Raw genomic sequence first — 14,457 nt, 5'->3', positions numbered from 1 at the left:
ATTTGGTTTGAGCCTGTTGTGTGGTTAATGCAAAGAGGATTTTGCAGTTAAAGAAATTCTTCTATAACAATATAGTCAGAGGCACATTGCTACTAGAAAAACAAAACTACAAGAAAGGGCAGTGAAAAGTTGCATCTATGTACTGTATCACCAGTCCCAAACATGGGGCATTGAGAAATTTTATTTAATTTTATTTAGACATTTCACATAGATCAGGCCAATGAGCCCAGCAACTCATCTATTTAACCCCTGGCCTAATCACAAGATGATTTACTATGACCAATTAACCTACTAACCAGTAGGGCTTTGGACTATGGGAGGAGACCAGGGCACTCGGAGGAAACCCATGCAGTCACGGGGAGAACCTACAAACATTCTTACAGAGGACGCCAGAATTGAACTCCGAACTCTGCCGCCCCAAGCTGTGATAGTGTCGCTCTAACTGCCAGGCTACCATGGTGCCCCCACCCCCATGTGTTCAAGTACTGTTGAAGTGTAACCATTGATGTAATGTGGGAAACATGAAAGCTGTTTAAGAACATAGACCTTGGAACAATATACAGGAACAGGATTTTTGGCCCACAATGTCTCTGTCGACCAATTTAAACTAACCTTAACATGGTCTATATTCCTCTGGACTCTGTCTAAGCCCCCTCTCAAATATTGCTGTTATGCCATGTTTTCTGGCAGCACATTCTAGGCACCTGTCACACTCTGTGCAAAAATCGTCATCTCAATAATAATAATAAAATAGCTTTAAAAATTATCTTATACATCTCCTTTGAACTTTCCCCCTCTCACCCTAAAATTACACCCAATATTTGATATTTCCACCAAGGGAAAATGACTCACTGAACTGCTCCCTCAACCAATAGATTCACTTTGAAGGACTCTTCATCTCATGTTCTCGATATTTATAGCTTTTTAAATTTATTCTCTCTTTTTGTATTTACACAGTTTGTTGTCTCTTGCATTTTGGTGTGTGTCCGTCTTGTTGGGGGCAATCTTTCATTGATTCTGTTGTGTTTCTTTGTATTTACTGTGAATGCCCACTCAAGAATGACTCTCAAGGTTGTGTATGGTGATATACATGTACTCCAATAATATTTACTTTGGACTTTGAATGCGTGGCAGAACTTGTGGGCTACACACAGACAACACATTACACCATATGTTTTGATGTATGTGTAATAAATAAATCTGAATGTGACCAGAACTACAGACAGTACTCCAAAAATGGTCTAACTAAAACTTTATATTTCTGCACGAAACAGCAGTACACCAATAACCATATCACCTGCTTTAGTGATATTGTTAAGGGGACACCAGAATGAATTTAGTTTTGCGCAATCTTCTACGTGCCTCAGCAAGGGGGCATAGCTAGAAATGTAAACATAAGAGATTCTGCAGATGCTGGAAATCCAGAGCAATGCACAGAATGTTGGAGGTAGTATCTATGGTGGGGAGTAAACGAACAACATTTCAGACTAAGACCCTTTGTCAGGACCCCCTGTCCTGCTGAGTTCCTCCAGTATTCTGTGTGTTGGGAATAGTTAGAAATGTGCCCTAAGTCATTTAAATTTAAGGTGTATTGATACTTCTGCTCTTGGGGAGGTGCATCTCTGGAATTCTCTGCCTCCATGGATAGTAGAGGTGGATCACTGGATCTATTTAATGTGGAGATGGATAATTATTTGGAAATCGAAGAATTGAGGGTTATGAGGAATTGGTACAACAAAGGAGTTGAAGCTGACACATATCAACCATTGAACATAGAACAGAACAGCACACTGCAGCCCACAATGCTGTGCTGTTGTTATTGTAGGGGAATGTAATTGGTGGAAACGTACCAAATTCACAGCCACCAACATTGAGCTGGGGTTCACCTTAAAAGACTGGTCTGACGTGATGGCATAATTTTGTAAAGTGCTGTTATGTTGCTTTGTGTTCAGCTTTTGGAATACAATAAATGAGTTGCTACATTTTTTCTTAAACATAAATCATCTCTGCAGTTTTTATGTGTGAAAACCTACATTATAACCTACTCTAAGATCAATCTAGCCCTCCATTGCTCCATGATCCACATACCTCTCTAATAGTCTCCTAAATACACTTGAATAATGGGGCAGACTTGAAGGGCCCAGTGGCCGTCTGCTCCCATTTTCTTGTGTAAGGGATGAGTGAATGTGAAGCTCACCACCATAAGCAGTATGAAAGGCATCAAGGGTGAAGATAGGGAGAAAGAGGAAGGGTTTGCTGGTGAAATAGAATAATCTGTGGGATATTCATGTGAACATAAGCACCAACATTACACCACCACCCCCCCCCCTTCTGCCAAATCTGAAGTCCCAAGATGAATTAAGCCCTGGCTAATGTCTGCCATCCCTCTCCAATTAATGAGAGCTTTCAACAGTCCACAGCTTTGGAACAGGTGAGTTTCGGTGTGGGGCTGCTGATTAGACTGAGAAGCAGCCAAGCCTTCTGTTTCTCATTAGAAGGGGAATTTCAGTCCTCCCAGTCACAGACATGGCAAGCAGCTTACATTTACTACAGACTTCCTTTGTTGTATTCTACCTTGTGTGAGGGATTTCAAAGTTCAAAGTAAATGTTATTATCAGAGTACATATATGTCACCACATACAACCCTGAGATTCATTTTCCTGCAGGCTTACTCAGCAAATCTATAGAATAGTAACTAGAACAGGATCAGTGAAAGATCAACTAGAAGACAACAAACTGTGCAAATGTAAATATAAATAAATAGCAATAAATAAAGAGAACATGAAATAACAAGGTAAAGAGTCCTTCAAGTGAGATCATTGGTTGTAGGAATATCTTAATGGATGGGAAGGTGAGTGTAGTTAACCTATTTTGTTCAAGAACCTGATGTTTGAGGGGTAGTAACTGTTTTTGAACTGTGCTACAAGTCCTAAGGATCTTGTACCTTCAACCTGATGGCAGCAGTGAGAAAACAGCATAGCCTGAGTGGTGAGGATCTTTGATGGTGGATGGTGCTTTCCTACGGCAATGTTTCATGCAGATGAGATGAATGGTTGGAAGGGCTTTTCCCATGATGTATTGGGCCAAATCCATCACTTTTTGTAGGATTTTCCAATCGAAGGTATTATCAACGAGATTGTGAGAATTCAGACAAGGGGCAGCAGCTTCCCCATCTTAGATACTTTAAGGATCAAGGATGTTCAAAAGTTCAAAGTAAACTTATTATCAAAGTACATATACGTTAGCAGATACTACCCTGAGATTCATTTTCTTGCAGATTAAAGAAATACAACAGAATCAATGAAAAACTATACCCAAAAATTGACGGTCAGTCATCCTATCAAAGATTGTGGAGGATTGTGCAGAGATTCTCTACAGGTTGTAAACTCAATCAACTCCATCATGGGCACTAGGCACCCCGGTACCCAGGACATCTTCAAGGAGCGACGCCTCAAAAAAGCAGTATCTGTAGTTCCTTCGCAGTAGTTCCCTCCATGGCTTTGACCAGTCATCCTTGTGTCTGAGACAGAGAGAGAAACTGTGACTTCCTGGTGAGCTTCAGGTCTTAATTTTTATAGCTTTTACCTCAGACAGCCAACATCTGTACTGGTGCATTAATTTTTTTCACCAACGTCTGACTCCAGTGAGAGGCGGCTCCTGAGAAATGGGAAGTGGTCTCTGTTTTCCACTGTCATTGGAGGGTGATTGTAGAGAATTTCTGTACATATTGAGTGTAAGGGCCATTTTCCCTGTGTGCTTTGGTGAACAAGTCTTGGATGAAGAAGGGACTCTGAATGTTGTCAAATGCAAGTGATAACTGCTCACTGCAACTTGGTGATGAAAGTTGGGGTGACTTTGGTTCTGGAGTAGGGTAAAGATGATACTGTAGATTAGCTCCACTCCAGTAACAAGTGTTGAGATGCAGCATTGTGGTGAAGAGAACTGAGAAAAGTGTGGAGATGCCACCAGCCTGCACTAAGACCAGGTAATTGTGATGTTTTGGTTAAGATCGTAGCCTGGAGGCCATCATGAGGTGGATGGAGACAAATCTCTGTAGACGGTCAAGTGTAAGAAGCATCCTCCACAGTCCCTCCCAAGTCCGAGACTTTTATGAGTTCAAAGTAAAGTCAGATTTGGCAAAATAGTTCTGCTATTTGCATACTCCTAGAGATGTGGTGTGGTGATACTTGCTCCCAGGTGGATGGAATCCAGTGAAGAATGGTTCGCACCACTGTCTCTAAGGAGTTTGTATGTTCTCCCTGTGTATGTATAGGTTTCCTCAGGGTGCTCTGGTTTCCTCCCACATTCCAAAGACTTATGGGTTAGGATTAGTGTGTTGTGGGCATGCTATTTGGTGCCAAAATACTTGTGGGCTACCCCCAGCACATCCTCGGACTATGTTGGCTGTTGACACAAACAATGCATTTCACTCTATGTTTCGACATAGATGTGACAAATATAGCTCATCTCTGACTTTGTAAACTTGATAAGACCATAAGACAGAAGAGCAGAATTCGGCCATTTGGCCCATGAAGTCTGCTTTGCCATTTCATCATGACTGATCCATTTCCCTCTCAGCCCCGGTCTCCTGCCTACTCTTTGTATCTCTTCATGCCCTGACTACTCAAGAACCTATCAACGTCTGTCTTAAATACACCCATTGACTTGGTCTCCACAGCCGCCTGTAGCATCGAATTCCACAGATTCACCACTCCCTGGCTAAAGAAATTCCTCCTCTTCTCTGTTCTGAATGGATGTCCCTCTATTCTGAGGCTGTGCCCTCAGATCTTAGATTCCCCCACAATATGAAACATCCACTCCACATTCATTCTACTGAGATCTTTCAGCATTTGATAAAATTCAATGAGATTTCCCCTCATTCTTCTGATAATCATTCTTCTGACATCAAAGTTGTTTTTTAATCCAAAATAAACTTTATTCATAATAAAAAATATTTACAAGAATAAGCCTTTTCAGTCTTACATTCATATCTTGACACATGGCCAAGTGGTTAAGGCATTCGTCTAGTGATGTGAAGGTCGCTAGTTCGAGCCTAGGATGAGGCTGTGTGTTACCTTGAGCAAGGCACTTAACCACGCATTGCTCTGTGATGACACAGGTGCCAAGCTGTATGGGTCCTATTGCCCTTCCCTTGGACAATATCGGTGGCGTGGAGAGGGGAGGCTTGGAGCTTGCAGTCTTCCATTAAGAAAACCTTACCCAGGCTTGCGCCCTGGAAACTTTCCAGGCACAAATCCATGGTCTATCGAGATGGACCGACACTATTGTATGACCTACACTACACCATATCTAATGCTTTAAGTAATGTTCAGATGCATGTCTTTAACCCAGTAGGACTGTTGCCACCCATGTGGCTTCCTGGGGTGGTACACCATCACATCGATTGAGGGGCTTCCTCCCCCAAACCAGCCCTGTAGCCCCTTAGAAACTCTGTAACACTACTCACCTCCCAAGTTTCAAGTTCTGTTTATTAATACTGTACAACTTAACCTTCCTCAAATGAGAAAAAATCCTCAAACAAAGAAAACTCGCGGTATGGTTGTTAACAGAATGCTAACAACAGGGGACCCAGCACTGACCCTTGTGGCACACCACTGGTCACAGGCCTCTAATTACCACCCCACCACCACCATCTGCCTACTTTTGTTTCGGGTTGAGTTTCAGCTGAAGTGGTAATGTTCTTCAAGAAAATATTAAACACTGGTATTCATACCCAGTTTGAATCCATAATTCCCATTGCTAACTAATATTTTTGTGTCATTATGTCTACACCATAATTTTGATAGATTTCCATGCTTATTCTAATTGGCACCCAGTTGATTTGAAATACCCAGTTAATGCTTAATAACATAGCATATGATTAGTATGCAGAAAAAATCTTCCCTGAGGCCAATACAAAAGGAGCAAGTCAAAGATTACGAAGTAGTTTCCTCTTCATAGTAACACACTTAAAATGCCGTAAGAAGACAGTTCAGTCCTAATGAAGAGTCTCTGCCTGAAACGTAAGCTGTCCTGTCTGTTCCTCTTTGTAGATGCTGCTTGACCAGTTAAGTTCCTCCGGCATTTTGTGTGTGTTACTCTGAATTTCCAGCAGCAGCAGAATCTCTTGTGTTTTCACTTCAAAGTTCAAAGTTAAAAAATTCAAAATAAATTTATTATCAAAGTCGATATACATCACTGTACAGATCCCCTGAGATTTATTCTCTTGAAGGCAATCACAGTAAATCCAAGAAATGTAATAGAATCAATGAAAGAGTGCACCCAACAGGACAAACAAAAACCAATAACAAACTCTGCAGATACAAAAGGGTAGAGGGATAAAAAGGAATAATAATAAATAAGCAGTAAATATCGAGTAGATAGAGATGAAGAGACTTAAAGGTGAATTCACAGGTGTTGGGAACAGTTCAGTTTTGGGGCAAGTTCCTGAACCTGGTGGTATGGGTCTTGAGGCTCCTGTACCTTCTTCCTAATGGCAGCAGTGAGAAGAGAGCATGGCCTTGATGATGGATGCTGCTTTCCTGTGACAGTGATCTGTTTAGATGTGCTCAATGGTGAGGAGGGCGCTTTTATGTTCACTTATCGAAGTTTCTCTTTGTCTTCAGCAATAATTCAATGTATCTGTCTTATCAGTGAGCAGTGAGATGAGAGCAGTTTGACGAAGCAGTGGTGGTCTGTGAAGAACAAGAATTTCAGGATGTATATTGTATACATTTCTCTGATATTGAATGGAACTACTGAACTGTAGAGAAAATGGAAAAGTACATCATAGAAACAAGCCTTTGTAGTGCTGATATAATTAAACCAGATAAAAGCCTAACTAAACTAACCTGGTTGACAGCACAGTCACTTTACAGCGCCAGCAGTCACTGATCGGGATTCAATTCCCGTCACTGTCTGTAAGGAGTTTGTATGTTCTCCAGTGACCGCATGGGTGTTCTCTGGTTTCTTCGTACATTCCAAAGACGTACAGGTTGGGGTCATGTGCTATGTTAGTGCCAGAAACGTGGCTACACTGCAGGCTGCCCTCAGCACAATCAAACTGTGTGGGTCACTGATGCAAGACAGCACTTTTAACCGTATGTTTTGATGTAAAAGTGATAAAGAAAGCTAATCTTCTCTCTCCTTTTCCTATCCTTCATGAGCTTCTTAAACGCTTAGAATCATAGAAGAGTACAGCACTGAAACAGACCCTTCAGCCCATCTAGTCTATGCCAAACCATTTAAACTGCCTACTCCCTTCAAACTGCACTGGAACCATAGCCCTCCATATCCCTACCATCCATGTACCTATCCAGACTTCTCCTCAACATTGAAATTGAGCTTGTATGCATCACTTCTGTTGGCAGCTCATTCTACACACTCATGACCCTCTGAGTGAAGAAGTTTCCCCTCATGTTCCCCTTAAACTTTTCAGTTTTCCCCCTTAACCCTTGACCTCTCGTTGTAGTCCCACCTAACCTCAATGGAAAAAGGCTGCTTGCATTTACCCGATAAGTACCCCTCATAATGTCGTATACCTCCATCAAATTTCCCCACAAGGAATAAAGTCCTAAGCTACTGTATCTTTCCTTGTAACTCGGGTCCTTCAGACCCACAATATCTTTGTACTCTTTCAACCTTATTTACAACTTTCCTGTAAGAAGGTGACCAAAACTGCACACAATGTTCCAAATTAGACCTCACCAATGTCTTATACAACTTCAACATAGCATCCTATCTCCTGTACTCAATTTAAGAAGGCCTACGTGCCAAAATCTTTCTTTACGACCCTATTACCTGTGACACCACTTTCAATGAACTGTGGACCTGTAATCCCAGAATGCTGTGTTCTATCGCACGTCTCAGTGCCCTACTGCTCACTGTGGAAAACCTACCATGGTTGGTCCTACTGAAGTACAACACCCTGAACTTGTCTGCATTAAATTTCATCTGCCATTTTTCCAGATGGTCTAGCTGTATCATATTTTCTTCCATCACTGTCCCTAGCAGTGCATTCCAGGCACTATCCGTCCTCTGTGCTTAAAAAAACGTAAAATGGGCCCTATCTCATCTTCTTTGAGCTTATCTTTTTCACCTGAATACATGCCCTCTGGAATTCCAGTAGACAAAAGATATTTACTGTGTTTTTTTCTCTGTTTGACCAAATCCACAGGTGGTTTTGTGAGGGAAGGAAATTGGAAAACACTCCAGACATCCAGATATTCCAAGATGGTGATCTCTGCACATTAGTTATTGCGGAAGCATTTGAAGACGATACGGGCCGGTACGCCTGTACAGCCACCAACTGCTTTGGATCGGACAGCACGTCTGCTGAGATCTATATCGAAGGTGAGCGTGCAAGGCCATTTGTATAAACAAACACCAAGTGTGTAAAGATTTTCAAGTCGGATCATTTTAGAAGTCTCTTCTCTCCTCCTGTCAGATCCCTTCTTTGGCCATTTAACTTTCCACCTACCACCTCCCAGCTTCTCACTTGTCATCTCTCCTGCACCCACCTGCCTTCTCCCTCACCTGCCATCTTGTACTCTTTCCCTCCCCCAGCTTCTTATTCCGGCTTCTTCCCCTTTACAACTAGCTTCTGGATTAATGTATGAGGAGCATCTGATGACTTTGGGCCTGTTCTTGCGGAAACATGGCTATAGGCCAACATCTCATTCACCATCAATCTACGGGCCATGACACTCAGGGACTTGGGCTATTCTGGTAAACTATGTATACCTGTCTGGACACGCCCCTCTGCTGACTGCTCCTGTGGCTCCTCCCACAGACCCCTGGATAAAGGTGATTGGAGGCACTGCTCCCCCCTCAGTCTCCGAGATGCTGTGCTCCATTTTGCTGCTAATAAAAGCCTGTTGTTCGCCTCCCGTCTCCAAGAGTTATTGATGGCATTACAGCTATATATATTTTTTTGTCACTGTGTGTTTCTCTGCTATTATAATTATATGTGCTTTGTGCTGTGTGTGACTGTTGGTGCTGTGTTTTGTATCTTGGTCCCAGAGGAACTCTGATTCATTTGGCTGTATTCATGGGTATTCATGTATGACAATTAAACTTGAACTTGATTCTGCATTCTATTATTGTTTTCCTTTGGTACTACCTTGGTGTACATAACTCTGGATCAACCTTGTCCAGTTGCCACGGCAGCAGTTTTCACTACATGTGACAGCAACAAACCAATTACCAGTTCCCAAAGGCATTGCTCACAGACTCCATAGATACATGTGCCAACAATAAACCAGTAACCAATGATATGGTGAAAGCTGGGTAAACCTGATGACTGACAACTCTTCCACACGTCCTGCCCCACTAACCAGATAAAAGAGCATTGTCTATGCAAGACCTATTGGCAAGTTAATTTGTATCTAGTTGACCTCTCTCTGTGTTAATCATTCAATGCAATGAACATCAACTTCTCCAAATTGAGTTATCCCCCCTCCCCCCACCCCTCTCTCTTTTTCCATTCTCCATTCTGAGTCCCCCTCACCCCTTCCGTTCATCTGCCCATCTCGTCCCTCTCATTCCCTTCTTTCTTCCCTTTCTTCTCCCATAGTCCATTCTCCTTTCCTATCCCTTCAACTTTTCCACCTATCACCTTCCTGCTTCTTACTTCATTCACACATCTGGCTTCACCTAATAACTGACAGCTTGTACTCCATCCCCTCTCCCTTCCTTTTCTGACTTCTTCCCCCTTCCTTTCCAATTCTGGGGGTAATCTAGTTCAAATTTCAAAGGAAATTTAATTTCAAAGTAACCATATATCACTATATACAACCCTACAATTCTTTTTAGAACATAGAACATAGAACAGTACAGCACAGTGCAGGTCTTCGGCCCACAATGTTGTGCCGACCCTTAAACCCTGCCTCCCATATATCCCCCCACCTTAAATTCCTCCATATACCTGTCTAGTAGTCTCTTAAATTTCACTAGTATACCTGCCACCACCACTGACTCAGGCAGTGCATTCCACGCACCAACCACCCTCTGAGTGAAAAACCTTCCTCTAATATCCTTCTTGAACTTCCCTCCCCTTACCTTAAAGCCATGTCCTCTTGTATTGAGCAATGGTGCCGTGGGGAAGAAGCACTGGCTGTCCACTCTGTCTATTCCTCTTAATATCTTGTATACCTCTATCATGTCTCCTCTCATTCTGCTTCTCTCCAAAGAGTAAAGCCCTAGCTCCCTTAATCTCTGATCATAATCCATACTCTCTAAACCAAGTAGCATCCTGGTAAATCTCCTCTGTACCCTTTCCAAATGCTTCCACATCCTTCCTATAGTGAGGCGACCAGAACTGGACGCAGTACTCCAAGTGTTTTATAGAGCTGCATCATTACCTTACAACTCTTAAACTCCATCCCTCGATTTATGAAAGCTAACACCCCATAAGCTTTCTTAACTACCCTATCTACCTGTGAGGCAACGTTCAGGGATCTGTGGACATGTACCCCCAGATCCCTCTGCTCCTCCACACTACCAAGTATCCTGCCGTTTACTTTGTACTCTGCCTTGGAGTTTGTCCTTCCAAAGTGTACCACCTCACACTTCTCCGGGTTGAACTCCCATCTGACACTTCTCAGCCCACTTCTGCATCCTATCAATATCTCTCTGCAATCTTCGACAATCCTCTACACTATCCACAACACCACCAACCTCTGTGTCATCCGCAAACTTGCCAACTCACCCTTCTACCCCCACATCCAGGTCGTTAATAAAAATCACGAAAAGTAGATGTCCCAAAACAGATCCTTGTGGGACATCACTAGTCACAACCCTCCAATCTGAATGTACTCCCTCCACCACGACCCTCTGCCTTCTGCAGGCAAGCCAATTCTGAATCCACCTGGCCAAACTTCCCTGGATCCTGTGCCTTCTGACTTTCTGAATAAGCCTACCATGTGGAACCTTATCAATTTTTCTTATGGGCATACTCAGTAAATCCAAGAACTATAATAGAATCACACAAACAAGATGGACAAGCAACCAGTGTTCAAACGACAACAAACAACATAGACTAAAAAGAACTAATAACTAATAAATAAACAATAAATATCAAGAACGTGAGTTGAAGACTTCTTGAAAATGAGTGTAGATTGTGGGAAAATTTCAGTGACAGAACAAGTCCCATTCATTCAAGAGCCTGATGGCTGAAGGGTAATAACTGTCCCTGAACCTGGTGGTATGAGGCTCCTGTACCTTTTTTCTAATGGCAGTAGCGAGAAGAGAGCATGACTTGGGTGGTGGGGGTCTTTGATGATGGATGCTGTGACAACTCTCCGTGTAGATGTGCTCAATGGTAGGGAGAGCTTTACCCATGATGGACTGGGCTGCATCCACTACTTTTTGTAAGATTTTCCATCCAGCAGCATTGGTGTTTCTGTACCAGGTGGTGATGCAACCAATCAATATACTTTCCAATACACATTTATAGAAGTTTATCAAAGCTTTAGATGTCATGCTGAATATTTGCAAACATTTAAGGAAGTAGAGGTGCTGCGGTGTTTTCTTCATAATTGCACATGTTCTGGGCCAAGGACCCAGAAATGATAACACTGAAATGATAACACTGAGGAATTTAAAGTTACAGATCCTCACCACCTCTGATTCCCCCATTGAGGACTGGTGGCTCACATACCTCTGGTTTCCATCTCCTGAAGTCAATAATCAGCTCCTTGGTCTTGCTGTCATTTAGTGAGAGGTTGTTGTGGCACCACTCAGCCGGATTTTCATTCTCCCTCCTATATGCTGATACGTTACCACCTTTGATTCAGCCAACAGTGGTGTAGTCACCAAACATAAATATGGCACTGGATCTGTGCTTAGTCACAGTCATAAGTGTAAAATGAGTAGAGCAGGAGGTTGAGCACATCTGTACCGATGGAGATCGAGGAGGAGATGTTGTTGCCAATCCAAAATGACTGGGGTCTGTCTGCAAGTGAGGAAATTGAGGATCCAATTGCACAAGAAGGTATTAAGGCCAAGGTCTTGAAGCTTATTGATTAGTTTTGAGGGAATGATAGCATTGAATGTTGAGCTGTAGTCAAATCAAATCTAATCAAGTTTAATTGTCATTCAAACCACACATGGATATAGCCAAATGAGACAGTGTTCCTCTGGAGCCAAGGTGCAAAAACATATAAGCGCATTCAAAATAATGTGAAAGAAAGAAAAAAAACATAGTCACATAAGAAAACAAATTTTTAGTCCAAGTGTCTGAGCAACAAGTACTGCAAATTGATGGCTCCTGACAGTCCAACCTGTAATTCCACTGATCCAACACTGGAGGGCAGCACCAACAGGTGTGGCCAACCCCCCAAAAAGCCCGGACGCCACGCTACAACGCAAGCCCGAGGACTGAGGCCTAGTCCTAGCTATAACCGAACCGACATCGAGCCTCGCTGCTTGCCTAAACACCAAACAAGGAAAGCAAGCCCGTGGCAATCAATGCCCATTAGGGTCTTGCGATCGCAAAAGAAACTTCCAAGACAGTCACTCATGGTTTCACTGCACACCGCTTTTGTGCTAACTCAAAGGCATCAATTCCAGTGCCTCTGAATAGCATGCAGCAGCATGGTCTGCACCCAGATCATTTCTTCCGAACACAATCCAGCTTCTCCTGTGACCTGACGGCCCGACTCGACTTCCCCAGCCCAACAGGCCGCCTTGCCTTCTCCGAACCACTGACCAGCTCTTACGACACCCTAGTTGGCTACTCTGAGCTCACTGATGCGTTGGACCTGCTCTACAGATAGTTCTTGGAGTCAAGAATGGCCTTACTCTGTATAAAAATAGATTTAACAAGGAAAAGAAGCACCTTTGGTTGGCCCCCAAGGGGCCACTGCTTGTATATGTACTGCTGTCTTCCTGGAAGTTCACCCATATCTTGATAAAGAGCAATCTGATGTATGCATCTTTGCTGGCCACATGTTCCAGGATTAAGTGAAGAGCCAATGAAATGGCATCTGCTGCCAACCTGTTGTGCCAGTAGGCAAATTGAAGCAGACTGAAGTCACTTCTCAGGCAGGAGCTGATATGTTTAATCACCAACCTCTCAAAACACTTCATCACTGTGCATGTAAGCACCACAGGACAATAGACTTTGAGGCAAGTTACCAGGTTCTTCTTAGGCACCGGTAAAATTGAAGCCTGCTTGAAGCCATTGGGTACGTCAGACTGCTGAAGTGAGAGGTTAAAGATGCCTGGGAACATTCCAGCCAGTTGATCAGCACAGTACCTAGCCAGGTACCCCATCTGGGCTGGATGCTTTCTGTGGGTTCACCCACCTGAAAGATTCCCTCACATTGGGCTCAGAGACAGAAATCGGTGGCTGTGGGAGTCCATGAAGGTTCCTCCATGTTGCGATGGTTAAAGTGAGCATAGAAATCATAGAGTCCACAGCTGTTGAGTTTACTTCATTGATTCAAGTTTAGTCTGGAATTGCCACTTTGCCCATGAGAGGGCTTTCATACCTGGACCTTTATTGAAAGGTAAAGAATATCAAAAGGCTTAGATAAAAGGCGAACGTGGAGAGGATGTTTCCTATATGGGGACTTTTGGACCAGTAGGCACAACCTCAGAATAGGATGACCTTAGTGAATGGAAATGAGGAGCAATTTCTTTAGCCAGGTGTGATGAATCTGTGGAATTCATTCTCACAGACAGCTGTGGAGGCCAAATCATTGGGTATATTTAAAGCAGAGATTGATAGGTTTTTGATCAGTAAGAGCATCAAGAAAAGCTGGGAGAAAGAAGTTGAGAGGGAAAATAAATCAGTTGTTTATTGAAGCATGTGAGGGAAGAGAAGTGTGTGCAGCAGGGAGAAGGTGCTCAAAAAGCTGAAAGACCTAAAGGTACATAAGTCACCCTAGGGTTCTGAAAGAAGTAGTGGTAGAGATTGTAGAGGCATTAGTAATAATCTTTCAAAAATCATTGGACTCTGGCATGGTTCCAAAGGACTGGAAAATTGCAAATGTCACTCCACTCTTTAAAAAAGGAGGGAGGCAGCAGGAAGGAAATTATAGATCAGTTAGCTTGACCTCAGTGGTTGGAAAGATGTTAAGGATGAGGTGACGGAGTACTTGGTGACACAGGACAAGATAGGACAAGGTCAGCATGGTTTCCTTAAGGGAAAATCTTGCCTGACAAGGTTGCTAGGATTCTTTGAGGAGTTCACAAGTAGGATAGATAAAGGGGATGCAGTGGATGTTATATATTTGGACATTCAGAAGACCTTTGACAAGATGCCACACATGAGACTGCTTACCAAGTTAAAAGTCCATGGTATTACAGAAAAGTTACTGGCGTGGTTAGAGCGTTGGCTGATTGGTAGGAGGCAGTGAGTGGGAATAAAAGGATCCTTTTCTGGTTGGCTACCAGTGACTAGTTCTGTTCCACAGGGGTCGGTGTTGGGACCACTTCTTTTTATGCCATACA

At 42.9% G+C, this 14,457-nt stretch overlaps 1 protein-coding gene across 3 annotated transcripts in view; it reads left to right on the top strand.

The window, feature by feature from the left end:
• palld (palladin, cytoskeletal associated protein) overlaps positions 1–14,457 on the top strand; it is a 343,659-nt gene that overhangs the window by 45,404 nt on the left and 283,798 nt on the right. For all 3 annotated transcript variants that reach the window (XM_059974111.1, XM_059974109.1, XM_059974110.1), the window contains exon 2: positions 8,177–8,352. The gene's annotated coding sequence lies outside the window, so the exon portion shown is untranslated. The remainder of the gene's footprint in view (positions 1–8,176; positions 8,353–14,457) is intronic.

The sequence above is a fragment of the Hypanus sabinus genome, chromosome 7, assembly GCF_030144855.1.
Source record: "Hypanus sabinus isolate sHypSab1 chromosome 7, sHypSab1.hap1, whole genome shotgun sequence".
Taxonomy (NCBI): Eukaryota; Metazoa; Chordata; class Chondrichthyes; order Myliobatiformes; family Dasyatidae; genus Hypanus; species Hypanus sabinus.
This window is presented reverse-complemented; position numbering and strand designations above follow the sequence as displayed.